The 27,841-nt window shown below is 35.8% G+C and overlaps 1 long non-coding RNA gene across 1 annotated transcript; it reads left to right on the top strand.

The window, feature by feature from the left end:
* The first annotated feature begins 13,078 nt into the window (after positions 1-13,078).
* LOC114142582 (uncharacterized) lies at positions 13,079-14,532 on the top strand. The gene is made up of 2 exons (XR_003595060.1): positions 13,079-13,302; positions 13,961-14,532. It is a non-coding gene; the product is annotated as an uncharacterized LOC114142582 (long non-coding RNA).
* Positions 14,533-27,841: the final 13,309 nt, after the last annotated feature.

Here is a 27,841-nt window from a genome sequence, read left to right as displayed (position 1 = left end):
TTAAGACACACTGACATTTACATTTGTGAGAGCAAAAATGTCTGTTTACTTATTTCCTGAGTACATAAAGAAATTTGATGCTACTTCTCTAACAAACTACTGTCATTCTTAGCATGGAAGGGTGTAAAACTGAAAGTCTGTGGATCTGTTGGGAAATACGCACAAGGTGTTTTTTTTTTCTCTCCTGGTGACCTCTGCAGTGGTGGATGTCAAACACATAAAACCTCATCCTGGAATGTTTGTCTGAAGAGAACCTCCAGGCTCAATGTAAGGAGGCTGAACGGGAGAGAGTGATAAGTCATTGGACAAAAACAAACAGAGCAAAAGAACATATGAGCAAAGTTTGAAATCATTTTGCAACAGCTAGAATAAAACAATACTTAAAATATTTCTGTGTAGTTTTACATGTGATTCATGGTATTTATTTATTTATTTTTTTCATTTGGGGGAGCTGAGCTTGCTGTATGTCTCTGTTCTAACATTGCACTTCCTGTAGGTGTATTTTATTAACCTATGGGACAATCTTCAGTTCAGTTCATATCACACCAGTTAGCCACAAAAGTAATATCCGAACACATAAAAAGAGGTTGAGTTTGAGCTAGTACTTTGTAACATAAAATCAATTTCAGTTCAACTCATCTTAAGAATATCCTATTACAAAGAAATGTATAAATTTCAGTTCAGTTTCAAATTCTGCTGCATAATTTCAGTTTTATTCAAATTCTAACAATTTGCAGTCAGATCCAGGAAATATAAAGCGCAAGTTCAAAAATATTTTTCTAAACTATTTTAGTTGGCCTTGCACATTCACCCCACCCCTTGAACTTTATTACGTTTTGTCAAACGACAACCATGACATGCATTTTATTGAGATTTTATGACATACACCCACACAAAATTATACATAATTTGACGTGGAAAAAACTAATAGATGATTTTTATAATAATAATAAAAAAAACTCGGCTAAAAATCACCAGATGTAGTAATTTTGTTGCAGTTACATGACACCACTTTTGGTAGATGTCTAGGCCAGTTTTGCAATTTTGGCCAATCTCAGTCGTTATCGAGAACAGCTCAGTTTTCAAGCCTTGCCTAAAACCTTCTCCATGAGAGTAGGTGGAACAACATTTCAGTTTTCACTTGTCAGATGTATTGCATGGAGAAGTTTGTCGAACGTGCCAGGGCATTTTTGCTCTGCAGAAATGCTTGATTGAATTTATTAAATCAGGATTGCATCTAGAATCACAGAATTCATGTTCTATTAGTAAAATAGAAACCCTTGATTGAATGACCTTTAACCTTTTGACTTATTTGTAGAAGTCTAAGCTGTTATGACATTTAAATGTGCTTACATCTACACCAGGAGTGGGAAACCTTATCTCAATCTCGGGGTCCATTTCAAGTTTGTAAAAGTCGGTTTATAAAAAAATGAAATCAATGTGATGTAACTATTGTGGAAATGTTATAAGCATAGAGAATATTTTTGCATATTCCTTTTTGCAGACATTTGTAAATTTGGCTTTGTAGTTGTTTTTTATATGCTTCCTTTCAAAACACAAAATAATACAATAATTTACCACCAAAAATAGAACGAGACATGTACAATTAATTGTACGTTATAGAAATATAATTATCAATTTTATTTTTTATTTGGGATTTTATAACTAAAACATTTGAAACAACTGCATTTTGAAAGTTACATTTCTTCAGGCAGAGTGGAACTGCAGCTTCTTAGTCGGGCATCTAGTATCTGCAGGGAGACAAGTTGATGCCACTTGCAGTTAATTGTCCAGATTGGGGTCAGTGAGATATTAGCGGGACCGACTTTTCGCCACAGTCAGTTAATACAAGAACTGCTCACAGCGGTATGTTGTCCCAAACAGAGATACAAACTGGAGGGCATGTCTCCTAAAGTTGACAAAATCCTCTGCATTGATATACAGTCTGTAGAGACCCAGCAAAGAGTGACTGATGTATTTGGCTTTGTGCTCATTATGGCTTTGAAAGAGGATGATTTCCAGTTGGGTTGTCTGGCACATCAGATAGTTACATGCTAAATATAAGGTTCCTTTTCTTTTGTCTTCATCTGTATTGATTTGACACCCTTGCCAATTTATTCACTTGTTACAAGAGGCTTTTGAGTAGGAAATTGCAGTGTTGCTACTTCTCAGCTGATGTTGCTAAAGACTGCTTCTCTTCAGATGCCTTCACACGAGACAGCAGAGAACTGAGAAGCTGGTTGAGACCTGCAGCTTGATGTTCAGCTCTGACAGCTACTTAGTCATGTCCAGCAAGAATGCCACATCACAGAGCCACTGGCTATCACTACTTTGCACTGCAGGTTTCCCTTTAATCTCCAGAAACTGTTATACTTCATCGTTCAGAGAATAGAACCATCAAACATGCTTAGGGTTTTCAGTGAGCCCCTCCATGAACTGACAGCTGTTTAGCCCTCCGCTTTTGATGAAGTATGCAATGGAAATGCCAGATGTCATCATATTGGTCATCTTCAGGGAATGAGCACACAAATTCCCTTGATGCAGGAGGCAGTGGTATATAACTAAATCACTAGGATAGACACCGAGGCGGCTCATTTCATTTTTAATTAATTCTGTCGATCCCTTTTGCCCACCAACCATCGGTGGTGCTCCATCTTCAGGGAAGCCGCTCGGCTCAAGTTTGTTCATATCCAGAGCAACGTGATGGAACAGATTTTCCCCTTAGGTTTTCCATGCTAGCAAAACCAGCAGCTCATTCTTTTTTTTCCTTTTGTTTTATCAAAGTCTGCTGTGACCCCATGCACAAAAAATATCTATCTGTGCAATGTTAGCAATATCTGTTGTCTCGTGACAGGCAAGAGAAAAAAACCCCTGAAAAGTTCTTGCAGTGTCGTTCAGTGTTTTTTTTATTTATTTATTTATGTTTTCCATATCAGTGATCTTGTCTTCAATTGTTCGTCTGGACAAACTGATGCTTTCATATATCTTCACTTTGTCATAGCTAACAGTTCTGCAGCATCAGCAATGAGGTCTTTTTCACAAATTTGCCCTCTATGTCAGGCTTCAGCTTCTTAGCTAGTGATTCACTAACCACAGTTTGCACTCATAATGTTGAGAGCAAACTGTGCATGAAGACTCTGACGAGGCACAGTACCGTATTCGGTCTGCATCTGTCCTTTTCTCCTCCTCCAGCTTAACATGCTGGACCAAATTAGACTTTTTCATCACTCCCAGTGCCTCCCCATAATCTAAATAGGCGAGTTTACATTTTACTTCAACAAAAATACAGCATGTGGCATCTACATCTTTCCTGAGCTGTCAACATGATCGACACGTGTCAGACTTTTTCATCTTGAACTAATAATTGATCACTTATGTTGTGACTCTTATCCTTGCTCAGATTAGCACTTTTATTGTAGAAATGCCCTCTATTGACATTTGATCTGAACCCTTCCCCTGTAGCTCTGGCTGTGTGCTTAGGGTCCTTGTCCTGCAAAAAAATAAATATCCACCCTGATATTTGTTGCCAGAAAAATTGTTTCTCCCAGGATTTCCCTCTATTTAAAGCCATCTTTCTTCCTATTAACTTTGACTAGCTTTTACTTTCCTATTGATTAAAAGCGTTCTCACAACTTGACTCTGCCAACCACCATTTCTCACGGTTACCATGGTGTTTAGAGTGCTCATATATGCTGACAGTGTTTTGCATGTTGACTAAAAAGTTACATCTGGTGTCGTATACAGAGTGCAATTTTCCGTAAATTTGCTTAACTCAGAGACACATGGCGATATAATGGAAAACGGCCATGATTTCTACAGGTGCACAACACTTTTTCCATTTTTAGATGATGAAATGAACAGTGCTCCATTGGATGCTCAAAACTTTGCATAATGCTTTATAACCGAATTAAACTTTAAACTAAGTCTCCATATTACTGTTTATTAATTAATATTATTTAACACACTTCTGAGTTCTGTAGTGAACCACTGCTGAGATTAAATTACTTATACCGACTATTTACTACGTAAGTAACATTAAAAGGTAGTCAACTGAGCTGGATTGTATTTAAGGGAAAAAGAGCAGAAGATACTGACCACAAATCAGTGTCACACATTTTATATTTTTATCTGTAAAAGCTATTAAAATATATGCAAAATGTGGCTTCCCATCCACAGTCCTATGCTACTTTGTGTCAGTCAATCACATTAAAATCCCAATAAACAACCTTTACATTTTTTTTGTACCACAGCTATGCATGAAAAGGATAGAAGGGTTTTAATACTTACACATTACATTGTATATTTGTCCATTACGTCCAATCACTTTGACTAAAATACAGTATTATAGACAGAAAGGCCTTAATCGATTTTAATTTTCTGCTTCTTAATTCAGATAAGCTTGAGCTTCTTTGTTTTTGGTCCTAACTGCCCCCAGATGATATAGTCTAGACTTGTAATTACACTGGCAGGTGCAACCTTGACCTTCAGAAAGGTTTTTGTGTTTTAGTTTCAGCAGTGAAAAATAAACACTTCTAAAAATGACCAAGCTTCAACAGATCTCACAACCTCATAAATCCATATTTTCTCAAAATAGCTCTTCACTGTCAGGGTGCAGGGGTATTACTTCTTGTTCCTAAAGTTTCCTGAAAATATGAGAATATGAAGTAGAGCTTTCACCTCTCATGATCATGGAGAATTAGCTCCAAATTTGAGTTTGACAAGCAGAAAGATTCTTTACCTTGAAGATTAAGCCTGGACCCTTTCTTTTTTTTATAGTTAGGGCTGGTTTGAGTGACCCTGAACCAGCAATTTAGCTTCACTGCAGTACGCCTTTAATGCTGGAGGACATTCTGTGATTTGCTGAGCTATTATTGCTAGCAGCAGTGGGGGCAACTAGGTACTTTCTAAGGTGTTTACGGACACATTATAAACCCGCTGCCCGAAACTACTTATTACCTTAGGTGATTAGCAATTTGACAAACAAAAACAAATTGTGTAGTAATATAATAAAATGTACCCAGTGTGTAATACATTTTCTGTTGTGGAAATGTGAGATTATAACAACTGAACGTCAGCCTGGACTATATGAAAGAGTGTTAACGCTAAATTGTTGCATGTCGTCCCTTTGCACTCGCCCATTTGTCAAGAATGGCATCAAATGAAATAGAGCATGCAACACTGTTTTCAATAGAGATCGCTGCTAACTGGGTCAAGCCTGTGTTCTTCTCCACTAAGTCATATGGTCAAAGAAGCATTAGTTAAGAGCTATAAACAAATTACAGATCTTGCTAATGCACTTTTTAAAAAATAAATATTTTAAAAATAATCACTTGGAATTAAGTGGCTGTTCCTACATTTCCACTTAATATTATACCAACCTTTGCCTTCCCCTGTCTGTCCTGATTCTTTATCTCTTCCTTCTGTCCATCCAACTAGATGACATGAACTTTGTGTTATGTATGTTTAAAAAATACAGCTGTCAAACCACATATAAAAAAAACATGACATTTTATTTGAAATGATATCCTTGTTGGATAACAGTTATTGAGTGGATGCTGCAACTGATCAGACTTATCAGATACTGTAGGTCACAACAGATCTGTGGTAATATATTGAACAAAGATTTTTGTTGCACACTCGAACAAAAATGATGTCGAGACATGCGGTTGTTGTAAATTTTCTTTACTTTCCTTTTTTTCTTGAAACACAAACAACATCCATAATCCAACGTGCGTCACACTCAGGCTGCTATCTACTACTCGGCTTCTTCAACACAGCAAGCACTGAGGACCCAAGGCTGCCCTACGCGCCTGTTCAAAAGTGATGCTTTTCTAAACTCCTTTCACTCTCAGCCAGAATAGTTATCAACATATATATGAATGTACAGCTTCATGAATCACAGTGCCTTTTAATAACAAAACAAAGCAAAAATATTCATAGGAACAAGAATAGAATCATTTTAATGGAAGGGGGGGTCCTTGATCTAAGGTCCCCAGCAACTGGTCCCTCACACAATAATGTTTATCACTGCCACATTCTATAATTGATCTGTTTTGTGATTCTTCATCTGGATAAACAAATGATTAGTTACTATTTGGAGAACAAAAATAAGCACAAACAAATTCCTTTATTAGTTATTTTCCTTGTCATGATCTACTGTAAATACAGCACAAAGTTGCTGGACAACAGTGGCCAGTCATTTTACTTGTAACTTAAGCAAAGCTGAACATTTCCAGACCTGCTCTTCTTACCCTGATAGAATTTACCTGCTATCTTTCAAAATCTTTTTTCATCCCTATCCTTATCCTTCTTCCTCTTACATTTTCTGCCCTCAAAGCTTTCTTTTCTGCCTCTCCATCTTCAACTTCCTGTCATCAGATGACAACACGATTCAAATGACAAGAATCACTATCCAGCATGTTCCTAGAGGGGCGCACATTGGACACCCTCTGTTTGGAGGGAGAAGGGCGGAGGGGTGAGGGAATGAATGGTGCAAAAGAGCACCTAATCAGTACTGTGCCTCTGTTATTGATCACATAATTTGCACATGCACAGGTAGCTGTTAAATACAGAAATAATTTTTCTGCCGTTGCTTTGGTGCCCTCCCTAGCGCAGCACCTCTGTATAGTGCAAACCAACTTTTTGCACCACTAACAGTAACTTAGTTGTTTATTCTTTTACCATAGAAGTCTCATAGAAGTTTTTGCTTTTCATTTTTAATGTGCCCATCTTCTTGTTTCACTCTCTGACTAAAGTAGATGGCTGCTATTCAAGAGTGCCCAATGCAATATTTAGCCTGCTACTATGTGTCTGCTGAGTAAAGTTTCAGTGTGCTGTTGTAAAACTAGGTTTCATTCTGATTAACTTACTTTGCTAGAAGTATATTTTAGAAATTTAGTGATGAAGAAATTTGGATGATTTTTATATGCAGACACTCCTTTAAAATAACTGCTGATAACATGTCTTTGTTGATGTATGACATCAAGCATTCCTGAAAAATTGAAAACGTGTGACCCCATCTGTGCAGCATGCTGGGTGTTATAAATGTTTAATCTACGAAGGTTAAGCTGTCAATGATCTTTTAAATCCTACAAGTTATATCCAATAAAAATCCATCAGTGTTTTATGATTAAGAGTAAGAATCAGTTATTACAGGTTTTTTTTACAGTACAACAACCTTGACAACCTGTACTACTCTTCTCAGTCAATGTACATGTCAAGTCAGCATACAAATAGCCACGTAGATTGGATTTTTATGCGTTACTTAGAAAAACAATGATTCAAAAATTAAGTCTCATGAATTACTAATAGTGCTTGGATAAGGAGAGACATAAAGTACATGCACACGCATCAGTCTACATGCAGATGGATTCCCTGTGTGAGATGATTAATCATTAATGATTCAGTGTCAGAGTGTATTCTCCCCTTGTGTTCAACTTTGATTTGACAGATTCATAACTCTGCTAAACTGATTTGTTACTGCTTTGTACTGCTCAGAGGAACAACAAAGCTAGGTCTTAGGTTGAGACACAAAAGGTAACGTTGACACTCTGACTACAATAACCTGAAATGTTTTTCATGCAGTAGAACTAGCAGAAGAAAACTGATCACTGCTAAAATTAGCCAGTGCACAGCAACGTGAAATCAGAATTTGCACGTTTTAACAAATGTGGGTAAAAAAAAAATAAGAAAAAGACCATAGCTAAGAAATTCAGTAAAGACACTAAAAATAAATAACGTTATTGTTCATTTTGTCAGCTGAGTTGAGTTTATAATCCACAAGTGAACAAGGTAAACTGTTCAAATCCTGCTTTTTTTCAAAGCAAACTTGTGGCATTCAAAGTGGTGGTGTCCGAATTTACTGGCAACCTTAGGAATGATGTGTGAAAAGTCTGAAAACAAATTAATCTCTTATCTAATCTTAAACTGAAAACATTTCTTCACTTCTCCAACAGTCAGCTTTGCTTCAGATGTTTTTCAGGTCTCTTCCTCTTTAGTGTGAATAGTGGAAAGATAAACTTAACTGGATGATCATCCAATCATGTTAAAATTTGTGGGTCACTTTTTATGTGGAACCATTCTGACCGGGCATTGGTATTAAGAGAGTGGGAAGAGAAAGTACATTCCTTTCTCTATTAGGTCACTTTCCAGTTTAATTCATAAATTTTCCCGTATTGATCATAATCAAGTAACTATGTCACCTTCAGTTGCTATGAGAATGCTAACTATATAAAAAATAAATAAATAAATTGACTTTGCATCTGACGCCTTGAAATTGACCTCTGTCTCTTTAAGAATCTCCTTCTGTTTCCAACAATGCCTCTTCAGCATGTCATCATAACAATACTTCTCCATGCCATCCACTGGTGACATTTACAACCATTCTTAGGGGCATTGTAGCTTCTATCATAAGCTCAGCAGTCGTGCAGTTCCACCAGGTGTTTGCTAATTGCTGCTGTCACAAGTCTGCTGGAGTTGTGTGAAGGAGGCATGGGGGAGGGGTCCTCAGCCAAGTCTTCAGCTGGGCTGAGGAATGAAGCACCAAAGCTACATTTGAGTCGATAGGTGGTGCATTGCATGAACAGATGTTAAAGTGAGATTCAAGGATTTCTCAAACATGCATGAACAAATCAAAGCAGGTGTGCATTTGATCAGGGAGAGACATAATATGATATAAAGCTCAAAAAAGTACATTTTCCATGATTTCTCCCTTTTAAAAAGTAAGTCATGGCACCTGTTTGTATTCTGTTAAGCATCTAGTATGCTGACGTGAGTGAAGACTCTACATAGAGTATTGGGAGATTAAATAATGCAATTATTAGGTCATAGTGGTGTTGATTCTGTAGCAGTGGGATATGATGGTATGATGGTAACAGCTTTGCTGCTTTTGTGACAGATCTTGTTTTTGACATGTCCAATAGATCTGAGACAACCAACTCTGATGATCAAATTCTGTATGCTGCAGTTTTATGTCCATAGTCAGGCAACATTGTCTTTCTTCAACATCTACAATAGCGTGATGGGAGAATTAGAGGTGCCACATCATTATGGTAAAAATAATCATTACTGGAAGATTTAACTTTGCGTGTCATATAAATTCAATAAAAGTTTAATTTGTTTAAACACATTTTACACATCCTCACCAGGGGTGCCACTAAATGTTCAGGGTTCTGTATATGCATGCACAGAACACATGGAGATACCCAATAATCCAATAATTATAGATCTATTGAAAAGTTTTGTCACATGCAATAATCTTTGATGAGCCAGTATTTTCTTTTTTCTTCAGTCACTGCAAATGAAATGCCATGAGATGACGACACTAAAAGGAAAAAGGCACTTGTCACTTTTCCTGGGTTGGTGTCATGAGATAAAGATCAATGTTCTGATAAAAAAAAAAGTGCCTCAATCTTATCATACTGTTTCATACTCTTCTATCCTTCTGCAGGTTAAATATCTGAGGGGGTCGCAATATTTGTTTCTCTCAACAACACTCTGAAAATGCATTTAGAATAGATTTTGTTGCAGATATCCTTCGGACCTAAATTTGTGGTTGTGCTGGTAATGATAAAGTAATTCTTTTTCCTGCGTCAATATTATAGCTCCACAGCTATCATCAAAGGCTTGAAGGGGCTTTGAGTATTGCTCCAACTATGCAACATCTGTGAAAATGATTCCTTTGTGAGTAATTTGCCTCTATCCACAGCATCCATTTTTAACAAAACAAGATATGCTTAGCTGAGATGGCAGTGTTTGAGATATTTATCATACGGCAAAAAGAAATAACGTGTTGACCCTCTAATCAGATTGTTTCTCACTCACTTCCTGCACCTGCAATGTATTATATTCCTCCAATGTGTTTTCTGGGGTTTATGGATAATGCCAGTGGATAGCTAATGTGCACTCCCTCTAAAACCATGATGCTTCACAATGCGACAGAGGATTTCTGTGTGAATGCTCTGTGGAAGTGTAACAAATCTTTGCCTTTCGATGTGCGACAGCTTAAGGGGCACAGTCATTATCTACAGCATTTTCTTTAAGAATCTGTGGCTACCCTCAATCTAATGGGAATCTGTATTTTAAGGGGGGAGCGTGGGGTGATGGTAAGGAGATGCCTGATGGAAAATAAATAAATAAATTCCAAGTTCATCATGCAAATTCATCCTCCCAACCGTGGCACATTCTTCAAACAGACACCTCCTCTGGAGAGAGGGAGACACAGTCTGATAAAGAGACAAATGAGCTTGTGATCTCCATACCAACCTCTTTCGTGGTGCGCTCATTTCAGTCTGTGTGTGTTAATGTGTGGGTGTGTGTGTGGGTGTGTGTGTGTGTGTGTGTGTGTGTGTGTGCACGGGCGGGGGTGCACATGTGTGTGTTTGTGAGATGGAGAAGGTTTGGGGGTAGGAGGGGCTGGGCAGGCAGCTGAAATGGGGCTTTCAATGACCTTTGCAATGATCACAAGCATGTCTAGAAACAAGGCTGTGCATGTAGGCCTTATTTAACTTTAAGTGATTACAGCTAAGAGGGAAAGCAGGCTCATAAAGAGTTCTGCTGCATCAAGAAATTCTGTGTGTACCCTGTTTTACTCTGGCAGGGAACTATAATTATGTAATTACACAATAATCACACATAATTATGTGATGGTATACTGCACAATAGAACAAATTTTGTTATTGTGACACAAACCTTTGGCTTGGCAGATGAATCAAAAACAAAAGCTATTTACTTATTAGTGAGGCAACTAGCCATTATTTTCATTATAATGTCATACACTGATTACTTTTTGAATCAAGTGATTAAGACTTTAGTTTATGAAATATCAAAAGATGCTTCGTCTTGTTCTTGAATACTCTGAAAATATTCAAAATGCAATGATGAAACCTGAAATGATGGGCCACAGTTCATCTGCAGAGCCAAATGTTTCCTCACTGTAATGTCGAACACGTTTCCCCCTCTGCCTCTTCTCTCCTCTTATAATGTATTCAGATATTCCAACAAGGTGATACCAAAATTGCCTGACATTCCCAGATTTATTGCTGTATTTTCCTATTATTGCCAAAGAAATATACAGAGATTCCACCTCATAAATCATATTGAGAGAGCAGCGCAGACACTATTGTGTTTAGCCCATTGCTACCATTTTTGGATTAGAAATAAATTGCTGCCTCATTTTCACAAATGAAACGAAAACCCAGTGCTGGCGCTATGGCGTGACTTTTTCAACAAAGTGTTTATCAATGGATGGATTTCTTGAGTGTTGCTGCTACATGAGGATCAATTACTATTAGCTCTTATTGGGACTGACAATGGACTTAGATGCTCCTGTGTTTAGTTATATTTGTTTCCTCCTCTCTTTGTCCCTGTATTTCCCAAGCGCCTCATTGTAGCATTAGATGAGAATTCACACTTCGCTGGAAACTACACTTTAATATAATATAGAAGAGAAGGATTTATGCATATATGTCATGGTAATGGAAATGACATGCATTTGTGATTTATGGGCCAGTCTAGCACTTAATATTCTCAAGGCCATATTCAGCAAGGGACTTCCTCATTTCCTTTGCCTTATGAGCATACATCATATTACATAATGGATAATAAGACATAAACAGAATTTTATATGTAAAGTCAAAATGTTTATTTTACATGATTATAAAATAAAGCCCCTTTCTGATTTACAGCTATGTTGTGCAGCTTAGGTTCTTATGAGTTATTTTGCACGCCGTGGTGGTGATAACAGTGCTGAGTGGAAGACCTTACACGCTACACACAAGGTGTCATTTCTGGTGTTAGAAAACAGATTTAGACTCGATTGGGCTGTGACCTTTGCAAACACTGCTGAGGGCAACGGATCAGACGCAGACTTTTTTAATATTTATGGGGTTTTTTGATGCCACACAAGGTCAAAGCAGATGCTCTTCTTACACTTCCTAGATAGTTTGAGCCTTTGAATCGGAGAAGATGTTTTGCCATTTAGAAATCACTTTTTCATGTTCAAAGTCAGAGCATCGCCAGGAAGGGTACTGAAGGGTAGTGGATTTTAGGCAGTCTGCTTTTACCTTGGGGACAAGAATGTTGGCTCTAAGTTTAGGATCTGGCTGTTCGCTCTGTTATCAAGAGCTTGCATCTGATAATACTATTTTGTGATGTTGAAAGCTTTGGTGCCCTTCTGAGCAGAGGCTTGGTGATTGACCGACAAACTGGAGTTATGTCTGATGTGGTTAAACATTTCACTTCCTGTCAAAATGTGCAAGACACAAAAATGGTGCAGATACTTAATAGTTAGTCATGCCCTACTTCCTTGGCTTCACACTATCAACCAAGACACTAAAATAATACTAGAATATTTTAATAATACTTCATTCCACAAATTACAAGTAATTTACAAATAACAAGTTGTGTTATCTGACACGCATGTAAAATCCTGAACATTTCAAATTCTGTACAGCTCTTTTGGAAAATTCAAAAATCATTTGGGCAACTCTGAGATAGAAAGCTGGAAAACCATTGTCACAAGGCCATCTATACGAGCAGCATCTTCATCCATGCAAAATTATTAAAAAGTACAATGGATGGCAGTTGGAAAGCTTTGGAGACAAATGTAAAAACTTAGGGTTTTGTTTGGAATACTTTAACAGCACAAGACATTTTTTATGATTATATAATGACATAAATGCAATAAATAAAGATCTTTCCAATAAGAGGAAAAAATGTGGCTTACCTCCACAGCTTCTGCAGCAGATTATTTCCTGCAGGAGTCCTTGTATGGGTCCCTCGGTGAACATAAACCAGTAAATTTCATTGGCTTCAGTTTTAAGTATATATTGCGTGAAACAGTGCATTTGTTTGGGGACTGTGGCAGATATCTTTGCCAGCGGTGAAAACAGCAGGGGGTCTTGACTTTTATTTTAAATTTGTTTTATTGAAGGCTGAGAGGTGTTTGGCGCTTATCTGCTCCTCCTGACTGAAAAATTAGAAATGTATGATCTGGTTAGGGAAGTCTTCATGTTGCAGGGTGTTGGGAATTTTCAGATGTGACAGGATTATTCACTGAGCACACTAATGCTTTTGTAACCTGCACAAAATAAGGAACCCGTATTTTATTTTGGCGGGTCAAACTGACAGCACCCTTTAAGTTACGGGTCACAGGTGACTCGGATCTCAATCGCTGTTGCTGCTGTGGCTGTGGCCAGCTGCTCGTCTCGGCGTCTTCTAAACTTATAGAAGAATACGGCTGGATCGAGGCTTACTAAAAAGGCCGAAGGATTAAATTGGGTGTTTCCTGTCGACCGCTCGACGGTGAGTCGTTTAATTTACGTACTTTCTTTTCTTTGGAAATAGAAATGCGGTGGCGACACGCCCACTTAATCTGTGCATTAATGACTGAAAAGTTTATTTATTGATTTAAAAGGTCATTTTCTTTTTGTTGATTTTGTGGTCGAATAGATTATATATTGTTAAAATATTAAATAGGCCTTTTGATTTTTGTAGATTCGTCCTTTTAGGACAGTTTTAGTTGTTTTTTGACTGATTTTTGCTAACGGCCTATAGAACTCTGGGCTTGGTCATTTGTTTTTTATTGGGGAGTTGCGCAACGAAAAAAAAGGGAAAAAAAACAATTGTTTATTGAAACGATATGGAAGTCAATTAAGTTTAATTGACTGCGTCAATTAAACTTAGATATAATGTGAAAGTGCACTTTAATTTGATTTGTACCTTTGACCGGTAACTTTAATAAGGTCTATACCCTTGATTTGAATCTGAATGTAACTTTGAATTTGATCGCGATCTTTAATTGGAAATTCATTTGAAAAGCTCATGAGAAAACACTTTATGGAATATAGTTATTTGTTTATTTTTTTGTAATTGTTGAATGTTTCTTTATTTTGGATAACATTTTAACAATGTTTAAACATGACAGCTAATTTGTTTTATTTTTATTCATGACCTTGTTTAGGTCAGGTTTTTTCCCACCCCCTGTGTCACGTCAGGATGGCGAGCTACCGGATCACCGCAGCTTCGCGGTAGGATTTAAATGAACCAAGCTATTTTTTCATTCTGGACCTATTTGCTCTGGATCTTGAAAAAAAAGAAAACAATCAGATATTGATTGATGGACTATTGATCACCTTGGATTCATGAATGGACCAAAATAGAAACTCTTGGGTGACATCAGGGTTTATTGTTTTGTTGCTGAGTGCTTGTTTTTTTTCCTTGTTGTGTTTTTGGTTATATTATAGAAAATCACTGTTATTATAAATATTATTATTATTGCATATCTTCATATATATATATGAAAGAAAAAAACAAGTTGAATACAATAACTTAAACATACTTTTGTCTAATGGTATTTTATTCACACCCACGGGCTCCATAGCCGAATCTATCTGAGCGCCATTTGTTATATTTGGCCGTAGTCAGGCGCCTAGCCTTAAGTAGCGTTGCACGTGGCGAGCTAGCCAGGAGCTTGTGTGTGTGAATATTTTTTTTGGGCTACTTATCATTTTTGAACATTTATTTCAGTCTTGGGAATAGAACAAATTCTAATATTCAAACTAATCAACTTTTCTAAAAGGTAAAATATACAAAATAAAGAATAATTAATAATAATTAATAAAAAAGACATGATGGATTTTGTTGCGCAATCTGGTATAAATGTACTGTTGCACTTTATTTTAGCGCACTTCAAAAAGATCTGACATCTTTATTAAATGTTGAATTAAAATTACAGACAAATATATAGTACTTACAAAAAGTATTCACCCCCTTTTACGTTTATCATTTTTATGAATCAACAACATTTGGCTTTGTCAAACAAAAAAGATTTCTTTAATGTCAAAGTGAAAACTGATGCAAACTAGAGACAATAAAAAAAATAAAAAAAACATGGCATAAAATAATCGAATGCATAAAGTGTTTCTTTTTTCTGTCAAAATAGACACATTTTGGTGATCATGACTGATTAATAAAGAAGAATAAAGAGGGTAAAAATCCTAGGGAATTAAAGACAGTGTAAATGGAAAAAAAAAAGCTCTGTGAAATTAAATGGGACAAGGTCATGAATGCCAAACCAACAGTCTATAAGCCTGACAATTCCCAAGACTTCATAGGCAACATACATTCAAACGACGGGAAAACGATGTCCTAATCTTTTATGCTAGGTCCTAAAACTGTGTTTTTATTGTTGAAAAACAAAGGAAATTACATTATCCCACATTTAGTTACAAGACAACTGCTTTGTCCAGACCGTTAAGCCTTTTTCTACTTTACGTTGTTTTTCTGCATGAATCAAAAGCAGCACATATTGGATTCAACGATTGTTTACAAACTGAAATATCACTTCAAATCTGGACTAATTATTCATATGAAATTTCATTGTGAAAATATACTAACACAGTGCAGCACGAAAAGGAAGATTGTCAAATGCTTATTTTATATGCATGAGCACAGTACATTTACTGCCTTATGTGGTTGGTTAACCATGATTTTCCGGCAAACATCTCCCTTATTAAAGGTATTTTTTCTGTTTACCTTGCTGCTGGGTTACATCTGACTGAACATAGTAACAAAACTACAACACAACCATCCTTTCAATCTAGTGTGCAGCAAAGCAGATCACTTTTCCATCTTCTCACACTCCATTCCTATCTGATCTGAGATAACTTTATAGTCCTCTTTTGGCTGTAAAGGATCCAGCTCTAAGTTGTACAAATACTTTATGCGACAGAGTCTAGAATAAAGGGGTTTAATGGTGAGCCAAAAGATTAATGTGGCTCTTTTATTCCATTGTTTTTCTAAAGTGTAAGAAGAAAAAAAAAAACGTGGGGTTTTATTCTTTTTTACTGAAAGATAATGCAAGTCAGTACTCTTCTCTCTTTTTGCCAGCTAAAGCAATTTAGTCTATCAAGGTCCATATCGGATTCTATATCAGATTTTGAGAAAAAATTTGAAGCCAAAGGTTGTTGTGTGAAGGCAGGGTGCCATGGCTAACAGTGCAAAGTAAGATACAACTTCATACAGGTTGCAGATACTGTACACCCCGAGTACAGTTGTAAAAAAAAATGACTCTACAACCATACCAGATTCTCCCTCTTTCACTGTAATCTTACTGATAGAAACTGTAGTTCACCTGCAGCACAATGGTGTAGGCTGAATGCAAAATACAACAGTTTAATCTACTTTAAATCAATGAAATAAACGCATGCAATAAAAAGAATTGACAGAAAACCAGAATTATCTGAGAAACGTCCACAGCAACTGGTAAAGACCTGCCTTTAAAAAAATATATCTAGCACCACTGAACTTACCCAATACATAGATTGTCAGATAGTTACATTTCTTACAAACGTTTCTAGATAAGCCCATGCTAGTTTATTTATCTTTTGTCTAAGTAAATCCATACATCATCATCAGCTGTAGGCAGGGGGATGTTAAATCATGCTTGTTTCAGTCCCAGCTGATTCCAGTCAGTGAATCAAACCTACAATCATCCATATATTGATAGGTCAGTATGAAAAATTATTGTGTTATTATTTTTCTTTTTAGCTTTTAAAGGTAGAATAATTAAAAACTAAATAAAAAAATATACATATAAAATAGACTAATGACTACTACATTTACCCTTCTTTTCAGTAACAGTCACAAGGCTTCAATTGATGGAGTCATTTTCTCGTTCTGCTGACTCAGTGTTTTTATAGCAGCAACTAGACACTGAGACAAATCTCATGTTGAAGAAGAGCCCACAAGTTCTGAATGGGATTTAATTTAGGTGAGGGAGAGGTCATGTCATTATCCTTTAATCATTAAGTCCTTTACTGGCTAACAATACAGTGGAGTACTTTGACTCATAGTGGATTATAACCTGCATAAAACCCATGGTCTTAATGAAAGATATTCACTTTTTTATGTGCTACAACTTCAAGAAAGTGTATTTTTTATATAATTTGATTCAACTTTTCACCCAAATCTCATCAGACTTTTCTGTCTTAATGTTTATTGTTCGGAGTTTGGGGTTTCCGTCTTCTTTACCATGGCCATGTCTCTATCAGTGAACACCGTGTTGTTCTAGACACTCCGGTGGGCTGCAGTTCTGCTTGCTGTTCATGTTTGATTCTTGTCAAATCTTTTCTTTTCTCAGCATATGTCTTGCAGCTGTGTTAAATGTTTGAAAGCACAGGCTTGATTGTTCTGTGATACTCAATTAATATTGCCCATTAGTTTAAATGTCTTCAAATTGCCAAGATATTAATGTTTAATTTTTGTTTTCCTTTTCAGAGTTAGTTTAATATAAAATATTAAGTACACCTTAATATAGACCTTTTGGAGCATTGTGAAATAGTTTTTGTCAATGTTTGAAAACATATGAAATTATAAAGTTAAGCTGTTCTGCTTTAGCTGTCATTGAGCATAAAGACACGACGCCTTTAACTCCTACGTCTTTATGATTAGTGATCCTCAGTGTTTTTTAATAGTTAAGACAACTTTTTTGTTATTAAACAAATAAACAGCGTGTCGGTGGGTTTTCTTTTACTGTGGTGTAATGTAGTCCTATTCTACTTGACTTACTCTAGATATTCTCACTGCTAAATTTATTCACCATTACTTCCTTTACTGTTGCTACTTTGTCTTTGTTCCTCGATGTCCTGTCCTGTTATATGTCATGTTCAATCTTTGTATCAATAATAAAAGTAATCTTATAGCATTTCCGTGTATACAAGCCAACAGTGTGTTGTCACAGCCATTTAGTCTAACACATCACTTTTGCCTCTGTTTGGCTGTATGTTTCACATATCCCTAAGTGCATGTACAGTTATCAATCATAGACTGCTGCCACAGTTGAGTATTTATAGTAAATATTGTAATTATCATTTGTGACTCAGGGCGTGCTCAGACTCTGGCATGAGGAGTGTTGGATCGTGCCAAATTGAACTCTGAGTATTCAGCCATAAAGCCATTTGTTTACACTGAAAATCACATAGCCTCGAGTGATTATTCAATCAAACCAGAGCATAATTTGAAGAATCCGACCAACTGGAAAAAAAAGTCTTTCTAATCAAATTCTTTCTCTGTCTTTCTAAAATAAACAAACGATGATACCATCCTGTAGCAGTGAAGGTAATAAAAAAAAAAGATTGATTTAGGATCTCTTTATATGGCAGCTTTAATTCTGAAATTCCTCACTGCATGTGTATTTGTAAATATCTTTTCTTACATTGATGACTCACAAGTAAAGACAAAAGTTGATCATTTTTCAGCTGTAACATATGCTCAGATACATTACAGCATAAATTTGAAAAGGGGAAAAAGATCTATTCATGAATTAAATGACCTACTCGAAGAGACAACACCATTCCTCATTATTTATTTAAAATGTCAGAGTGCAAGCATTCAGAGTGCACTCGATGAATCTTTGCTTGTTTACGGGAACACTGAAAGACATAAAATCAGTACGCATTTGTGCTAGTGCCCTCCCCATCCCCCGTCCACCCAAAAATAAATAAATAAATAAAAATCCCTTTAACAGCTAGTCTGTTTTTATTAAGTTGTAACTGACACCTATCTGGATTCTGTCTTTTTCACTCTCTTCTAGCCATCACTGTCCCAATGAAAATACAATTTTTGTCTTACTACATTTTTTTTAAATACTCTATGGCTCTATGGGCTTTGTGCTCCATTATTTCCATCTATTGAAAACTATTTAATGCCCTGCTGAATGTCATGCTGCAGGATTAGTCTTATCAAATTCTAGAGCATTGTGACTAATGGGTACTTTAATCTACAGAGAAAAAAAGTACACAAAACAGCAAGTTATATTCATTAATCCTTGGAGCACACGGTAATTGCTTTATAGATACATTAGTGGCAGCATTTTAGGACCTAGTGATGAAGTCAGGAGCCGCATTAGGCATAATTGAGAGGCTGAAATAGTGTTATTGTGTCTGCGTCTCTAAAATAACCATTTCCATGACGTCAGATTTAATTTTCATCAGTCCAAATGTAAATATTGGAACTAAACAGCTTATCTGCAGTTCCTAAAGATGATAGTTACAGTGGCTTTTCGAAAGTGCACACACCAATATTAAAATACTAGGTTGTTGTGATGTAAAACAAAATAGACAATGATAAAGAAAACATGCCACATTTAAAGTGTTTTGTTCCATCTTTATATCCACAACAAGATAGAATTTGCTAAAATATACAAAAATGTCCTGCAAATTTAATGACCTGGAAGAATAGGTGTAAACACTCCTATGCTAAAATTTACGGCCATTGCATTACAAAAAGGTTTCTTCAAAATGGCAAATGAAACAAAGGTTTGTAAAGGAGACTGCCAAGAGGCCAACACAAACTCTAAAGGAGCTGCAGGACATTCTGGTAAGCACTGGTTGTGACATGTGACAAAAATCTCCAGTTTCTTCTGTTTCATACACAGTGATGATGAGTGGATTGCATAACAAACCAAATATGAAAAATACAAGTTTTTCCACTGCTAAAAAATATTAAGTTGCATAATCAAATGAAACAATATAGCTTAAGGTTGTATGCCACCCATTTGGGAAACGTAATCAATCTAATAATATGGTGAGATTGCCCAATACCATGTCCTCTACATTCAATAAAGTCAAACTCAACTCTAACCTCACACAATCATATTTACAGATTGATACCATCACAGTTAGTGCATCAGTCCATCCTGAATCTATACATTGAACACTAACCATTCCATCATCTGCTCACTTTACAATGCATATTATTGTTCTGCCTGGCTAAAATTTTGTAAAACCTTGTGGAAGAACGACTTATGGTACATGATGAAACTGGACATGAACCTGTGGACCACTAAAGGTAAGTTTGCCCTAAAAATCTGCTGTTATCTATATCTTGTTATCTATACATAACACTGAACTGGAGTTTTTTATGTATTTTCTTTTTAGAGCAGATGAAAATATGGATAGTTCCAATCGTCTGTTTGTTGGACAGCTGAAGATAGGGGTTTTATTTTTCAGCACCACTGTGATTCTATGCTTCTATGCTTCGAATCAACAAAATGACTTCATGAGGAAGAAACTACTGCATACATATTTTTGAGTGGCACAGTTAGAGTCCAGAACTAAATTCAACAAAAAAATATGCGGTGTTGCTACATAATATATGCAGATAAGAGGTGACATAACAATCTGATGGATTTAGAGATTTTTGCTGGGTAGAGTGGGCAAATGTTAATAGGTCAAGATACAGCATGTTAACAGACTCCAACCAAAGCAGACTGACTGGTAAATTAGGATCAATACATGACTCCAGAAAAGTCTTATTGTTAACCACGTGCACATTTATGTAGCTAGGATATTGCAATTTGATTTTATGTTTTTCCTTCTAACAAATGTGCATGTTTTTTGCTGAGTCGTATGGCATAAATCTTACATCATACGTTTTAAATCAAATTTTCACAGTCCCCTCTTTTACATACACTATAAAAAATATCACTTTAACAAGGCTGTGTACACCTCTGACAGCTGCTGTATGGTACTTTGGGAGAAGAACATGAATGTTAAGAAAAGCCTGAATAAGCACTTCTGTGTCTGGCTAACTAGTCCCTATTGGATGCAACATAATTACATTCTTTTGCTTTATTAGTAGCACTTTATTTGTCGGGTTGTGAATAAGAATACATTAAGAATAAGACTTGACTTAAGAATAAGTTGTGAATAAGACTGTCATGACACCGTCATAAACATGAGTAATTCTTCATGAACATTTATGACTGTTGTCATAAAGCGTCATTCGGTAAATCTTGACACTTTTAATACAAAGTTGACATTATTCAAAATGTCTTCGTTATGACAACTTGACATTAACCAAGAAACTAACTTTAGCTTTAATAACATAAAGCTACATAATTTTTAAAGTTTAATCAGTAACACTTTTATAATAAATTTATGTCAGATCATGATTTCTTGGTTCATGTCAAGTTGTCATAACAAAGACATTTAGAATAATGTCAACTTTATTTTAAAAAGTGTCATGATTTACCGAATGACACTTTATGACAACAGTCATAAATATTCATGAAGACTTACTCATGTTCATGACAGGTGTTATGTCATGTTTATGACAGTGTCATGACAGTCTTATTCACAACCCATCAAATAAAGTGTTACATCTTTATCCAGTAAAAACATTGATATTTGCTTATCCTGTACAAAGGAAACTATGAAGCAGGAGCAGCATCTCAGACACTCAGTCTGGGAGTCTATTACTTTCATTCTCTGTTAACTAATGCTATGAACCTTGATATAAATCCACTTGAGAACATCACTCAGCAGACAATAACAAAAGAGGAAGAGAGGAACGCAAACACTGTTAGAGAATTAGAGTTGAAATTGTGTTGTTTTGCATATTCTATAGATATACGTAAGATAAAAATCCACAGCAAAAATACAAAAATCCCAAAGACAAGGTAGAACAGTGATTTCTTGCACACCCAAAAGACTTCAGAAAATCCACAAAGAGAGACTGCTTAGATGCTTTCAGAGGCATGGCGTGTCTTATTAGGAGAGAAATAATATAATTTCCAAAGTATTTATTCTTGTTTGAAAATCAAAATGTGTCTTAATATGGGACAAATGAATTTCAAAAACATTTGTGTTATTTTTTCCTGTGTCAAAAAGTCTTTAGTGGAGCTTTGAAGAGAGAAAAAAACTTGTCATCCCGTTTCCCCTTATTTTGAGATTATTATTATTTTTATTTCAGTGTCAACAGCAAAACAGGTATGACAGATATGGCAATTTGATCTTTCCTTTTTTTTTTGTTTGTTTGTTTAATTTAGTCCCTAGACTTCTTTGCTGTTTATTTTGGGCATTTCACAAATATAATATATTACAAGGTAACAAACATTCCAACCACACACATAAAAGGTTAATTTACACACTCTAGAACTAGAAGGTTAGAAAAAAACATATTGCTTCTTAAAATATGATTATCATTAAAATTTAATGTGGACTTTATTCGTTCTTATATAGTAGCTCTAATTATGCAAATAGTATTAATTATTCCCAAGGCAACCAAAACAATGGGATACTCATCATAGGCTGGATGTGCTCTGTGAAAACTTAACCAAATAAAACAAAAACAGGTCTAGATATGGGAGTCTATCTGTTCCCAGACCAGAGTCTGACAAAAAACACAGAAGCCGACTAGCTTGTAATATATGAGAAAATATTGTGAATCAATCTATCAAAACTTCCTGAACAATTTACTAGTTTGTGTACAGATGTTAACAAATTATTTTAGTGATTAATTTCTGAGTAAAAGCATGCAATGAGCAAACTGAATTCTTAAAAGTAACAATTTTCAGGGTAAAGCTCGCAAATGAATCCAAACTGTCTAACACTGGAATGGCCAGGTAATTAACAATTAATGCCAAAAACTTGTCATTACAAGAACTTCCATCCAGTAAATACATTCTTATTGTGAGTGCTTCTGTCCTTAGCCTTTTATATTACTATTTTCACTATTATTTTCACTTCCTCTCTGTGCTCTGTGACATGTTTTTAATGGTTAAAGCTAGTTCAAAGCACAATTGACATACTGCTGAAAATACAACAAGCACAGTGGAGCCCAGATCATGTGCATGGAGAAAGGAAAAAAAAATTGTCTGCAGCACACCACAATTAAGTTCGAATACGTGGAAAATGGCAAGAATAGTTTATGTACGGGTGATTCGGCTTAGTTTGTGTGAGGGTCAACATTGAGTTTTTTATTTTTGGAAGCTCCGATAGTTTTCTTCTGCGCTGTACACATAACAACCCAATCTGAGATATGCACCAGACATCGTCGACAAGAATATGAGCAAAATGTGGGTGCCTAGAGGCTCAAAACCACTGAATAACAGCAACAAAAATGTAGAGTATTTTAAAAGAAATCATAAATATTAATATAAAAACAAAAAGACTGCCATGTTTTAAGGTGTGAAGGCACCCAAGAACAGAGAGAGACTGCAATTCATAGATTACTTTCAACAATGAACTTGCACAAGAAGTGACGGGGAGATCAGCTTATGGATCACAGTCAGGCAGCGACATGGAAGAACCCAACAAAGAAACAATGAAAACAAAAACACCTGTGGCTCAGGACAAACACAAGCTACATAAGGAACACATTTAGGAAGTTGGACCTGATTTACTACACATCTATATATTAAATGTGGTTAGAGCTATGCTCATTAGCTGCCAATCCATTTTCATTGTATTTGCATGTCAGGTGTATGATGTGGATTTCTCCCCTCTCATGGCTTCAATAAAAAAAAGAAAAAAGCGAGGCTGAAGGCAAAGTTGTGGCATGGAGTGCTATTGTGTATCACATTAATATGTCTCTAATTCCTCTTTCTTTAAGCGTGGGCAGGCACTAAACTGCATTTTCCAAGTAAGCCGCATGTGGTTGTTAGTCTTCAGGGAAGAGGAGGCCTTAATAGAGCCCCTGACCTGCATGGATTTCTATCTCTTAATGAAATATATTGCACACGCAGTAGGGGATGCACTTAAAATCAAGTGCACCCTTCAGAGTAAAGTGCTCCCTTTGGCCAGAACTAAACTTTTTTTTTTTTTTTTTTCCCCATTTAGAGGACCATAATTCAAAAGTGGATATTCTGCAACAATACAAAAATGAAGTTGAATTTCACAATTTTTTCGTTCGGATATTGTAGAAGCTGGTGTACAAAGTCTGTTCCTTGCACTGAAACTGTCGGCACATGAAACATGTTCATAAATGCAAACTGTGAATCCTGTTGAAAACATTAACATTCTTGATTTTGTTAGCCCTTTTTTTTTGTTTTAATTGGGTTAAGTTGTATTGTGTTTTTTTGGTTTTGTGACACCATCTTTTTGTAATAAATCGTTTGTTTGTCTAGTCAGATTCTCTGTTGTTCCTGTCATGGATGTTGAGGTTTGACAGAGTGCTATGGTGAGTTAATTATTTGACTGTTGCAGCTCTACAGAAAACGTTGTTTGTTGAGATAGACACTAGGTGTTACCTGTGTTTGTGGTGCTGCTCATTGGTTATTTTGGTTTCTTTGGCCAAATATTCTGATGGAGAAACTAAAGGAAGAAGAGAGGAAGAGATCTGTGTTGGGAACAGCTAATGAACAGTTCTGCAGTTGCAGCAAAACGTATCATTAAAAAATGTTTACTGAGATTTACTAATTTACACAGATCCCCAGCTGACTTTGACCTATTTTATAGTCCCAAATATTGAACCAAACTAATTAGTGCAAATTTCCAAAAACCAACATAGCATGAGTTAATTTTACAAAGTCAAGGAAAAAGGGTGTAAACAGCAAGTTGATTATTAGTGAAAAATTTAGAAGAAACAATTATTGCTGTTTGTGCCCTGATTTATATAAGGAACATATAACATCAAACAGAAATTTGTTTTTGCCAGAATTTCTGAGTTTTATCCTTCATAAAAACACTGAAACACCAGGAAGGGAAACAGAAAACCATTTACAGCCTAGAAGCAAGTAGGATGCACATATAAACCAATACTCGGGTAATCACATTACACACATTTTAAGACATTACCCCCCTCCTAATACAAAAGTATAGATAACGGGATTTAACTGTCAGATTTTGTTTGTGGTAATCTGACTGCATGTTGACAAAATTTGGCTTTAATTACTGTAACAACATAACTGAGAAACAGAAAAAATATCCTGTGTCTGGTCATAGCTGAGACTCTTGTACAAACCACAAAAAAACAAACAAAAAAAAAAACACATATATGTCAAATGACCTTTCTTGGTTATTTATTACCCAAATAGCCAAACACACACTGCTCCATCTTATAGAATTTTTTAGATATTTGAGAAACACCCCTATAGCCAGGCCATGTCTCAAATTCCGTGCAACTAGTGTGTGTCAAACTACAGTCATTATCTATTTCAAAGACAATGACATGCACAGAAGAAGAAAAAAAAAAACCTTGCCAGAAATCATCATGTGTTAAGCCAACCATCCTTGAAAAATGCCCATTATCACTGAAATGTGTGTGGGTGCAGACTTGTCCACCATTGTCACACTGATAGTAAGGCATCTGAGGCTACCCATCCACTGTCTTTCATCATGTCACACTACATGGGATAAAATACCTTATTACTATCCACAATGCTCACTTTGTGCAGCACACACCGCCTCCACTGATATTATGCAGGCTGTGGGCCACACTATTGAAAAAGGAGGGTCACCTTGACTGATGCTTGAACAAAGAAAAAAAAAAACGAAAATAAATAAATATCAAAAAACATAGCCTCCATGCTGTGTAAAATAATAGACCGCTACTGAGCTAATTTCATCCTTAAAACCATCTCTGTTAAGGAACAGCATGTTGCTTTATTTTGTCATTTAGCTTGACATGACGGTACATGGATATTATATTATACTTTATATTTTACATACTCAGCGTGAATTGTTGTCCACACTACTTATTATGCCTTTACTGCAGTGTGATTACAAAGAATTTGCATGTTATATTGCAGGCAACAAGACCGACTGTCAAAATTTTCATTATAATTTACCAACTATATAGATTACAGCTTTTAATCTGTAAATAAATAAATTAAAAATCCAAACCATGTATTCTTTACACTCCACTGTATTTTGTGCTGGTATATCATGTAAAGCCTCAACAAAATACACTGAGGTTTATGGTTTACAGGGCCTGAATAATTTTGCAAGATACTGTACATCTCTGCAAAATGATTATTTTAGGTGAAGTGGAGTCCCCTCCGCCCCCCTCGACATGCCAACAACCCCCAAGGTATTTGTAGAAATACAAAAAGGACATCTGCTCTCCCACCACGCTGATCAATCATAATGAATTATTACAACAGTTTCTCTCACTGTGTGAAATGCCAGCCAGTGCAAACACAGGAGTAAAGAAACTCTCTCAGTATTGAAAATGCTACCATACAGCTGCATTTGAGATTAGTCTCTAAGGTGGACACAAACAGGGATTTTGCCTCATCATACTGAATGAAAACAGATTTTTATTTTTTTTGGAATTCTTCAAATGCAATTTCAATCACAATTATTATTCATAACTATTTGCTCTAAGTACAACTAGAATCACAAACCAGATTTAATTAGTTTCACAATGTAGCAACTTGTAAATTAATGAATCCAAATAAAATAGGTAGATGGAATTAAACGTTGCGTTCACGTTTCCATTGTTTCTAGTAGCCAGAGAGCAAATATCGGAAAAAGGGTTCCAACAGAGTGTAACTTTGGAAATTTTGAGACATATTATTGTATTTTAAACCCTCAAGTTATCAGAGTGAAAAAGCAAAGAGCTTTATAATATACAACAATCAATGGCTTGCTCCATCTAAATAAATAAATAGTATTACATTCCCCAGTAGCCACATCAGAACATTTGACCATCTGGGAAGGCACAAACGAGGAAACATTGGGGAGTAAGTGCGCTAGTTTCATCCTACATGCTTGAAGAAGGCTTGGACACTGACATACAAATTTCCAAAAGGACAATGAGCCAATCTGGCTTTGTCCGTATTGTTTTGTACAATGAGCATAAGCTCAGTGCTGGGCTTAAAACTCAGTGTGAAAAAAAAAAAAAAGAGAACATTTTGTTACACACAACACATGTTTTCCAGGTACTAAGCAAATGTATTACAATTTTCACAGCTGGAAACATGTTTATCGTTACTACTCAAAGTACCTTGAAGCTATAAATCAAGGCCTTAAAATGTCACCTGCTCTCTTTCCACTTTAGTATGGTTTCATGGTAACTTTAGTATGCCTTGTGGCTCCTAGAGGAGCTGAATCTCATTTTACATATATTGCAGCCCAAAGAAGCTGGTGTAAATATCACTTCAGCCACCACTTGCACACTTAAACCGAAGAACAAAAAAAATTCATTACTGGATAAATTAGATTTAGAAACCAGAAAATCTAAAAGTAAAATTGACTTAATTCATAGTGATCTAAAAGTTATTGTGGCATGACAGATTGCTTGATCTCACCTTGTTATGTGATTGTGTTTTTATAGAACTCAAATGTAATGTGCAACACAGGAATAGTAAGTGGACGTCCTTCTTGTCTGTTAATAATGGAAATCTTGGTCTGATAGTCCTGGGATTTTTTTACAGACTAGTTGGAACACTTATAATATTTCAATTACCAATATACTCCAAAAATGTCTATTCAAAACTAATTATGCAGTACTTGAAGAGTAAACAGTTAGTCATGTCTTTTAATTAGAAAAGGGATTTTAAGGACTGTTAAGTATATTAAGAAATTTTTGACAAAAAACTATGGTGCAGTGGTATCCTGTTATAGTGCCCCTTTAATGCTTCACTCCGAAATACAAAATGTTGTCCTTATGTACTTTTTGGAGGTAATCATTTTATTGATACATTTATTAGGTAAGAGAGAGTTTGGGGAATGTAATAAAAAGAGAAATGGCTCTATAAAACATATTCACCGTGTGCCTTAAGAGAGTTTGTGGAGTGACACTGCATGGTAAAAGTATGTGTGCTTATACAATCAAAATAAAAGTTCTAATTTTTAAATCTAAAAATTCAATAAAATCAAATTTTTAGATTTAATCTAAATGTTCAGTCTGCTTTGATTAAATGTTGCCTGTTAAGTGACCCTTTTGTCAAGATGACTTTTGTTTTGTTTGGATTTGTACTTTTAATCCTGATGTAGGCTGATTTGTAACAATTTACACACCATGTGACCCATGTTTACTGACTCTAGCCTGTAATAGCTACGGCACTCTCATTTCTCATTTATTCTGTGCTCTGTCTGATTCTTTGCACTCTTCT

This window comes from Xiphophorus couchianus, chromosome 4 (genome assembly GCF_001444195.1).
Source record: "Xiphophorus couchianus chromosome 4, X_couchianus-1.0, whole genome shotgun sequence".
NCBI lineage: Eukaryota > Metazoa > Chordata > Actinopteri > Cyprinodontiformes > Poeciliidae > Xiphophorus > Xiphophorus couchianus.
Note: the sequence above shows the minus strand (reverse complement) of the source record. Positions and strands in the feature narration are given on the sequence as shown.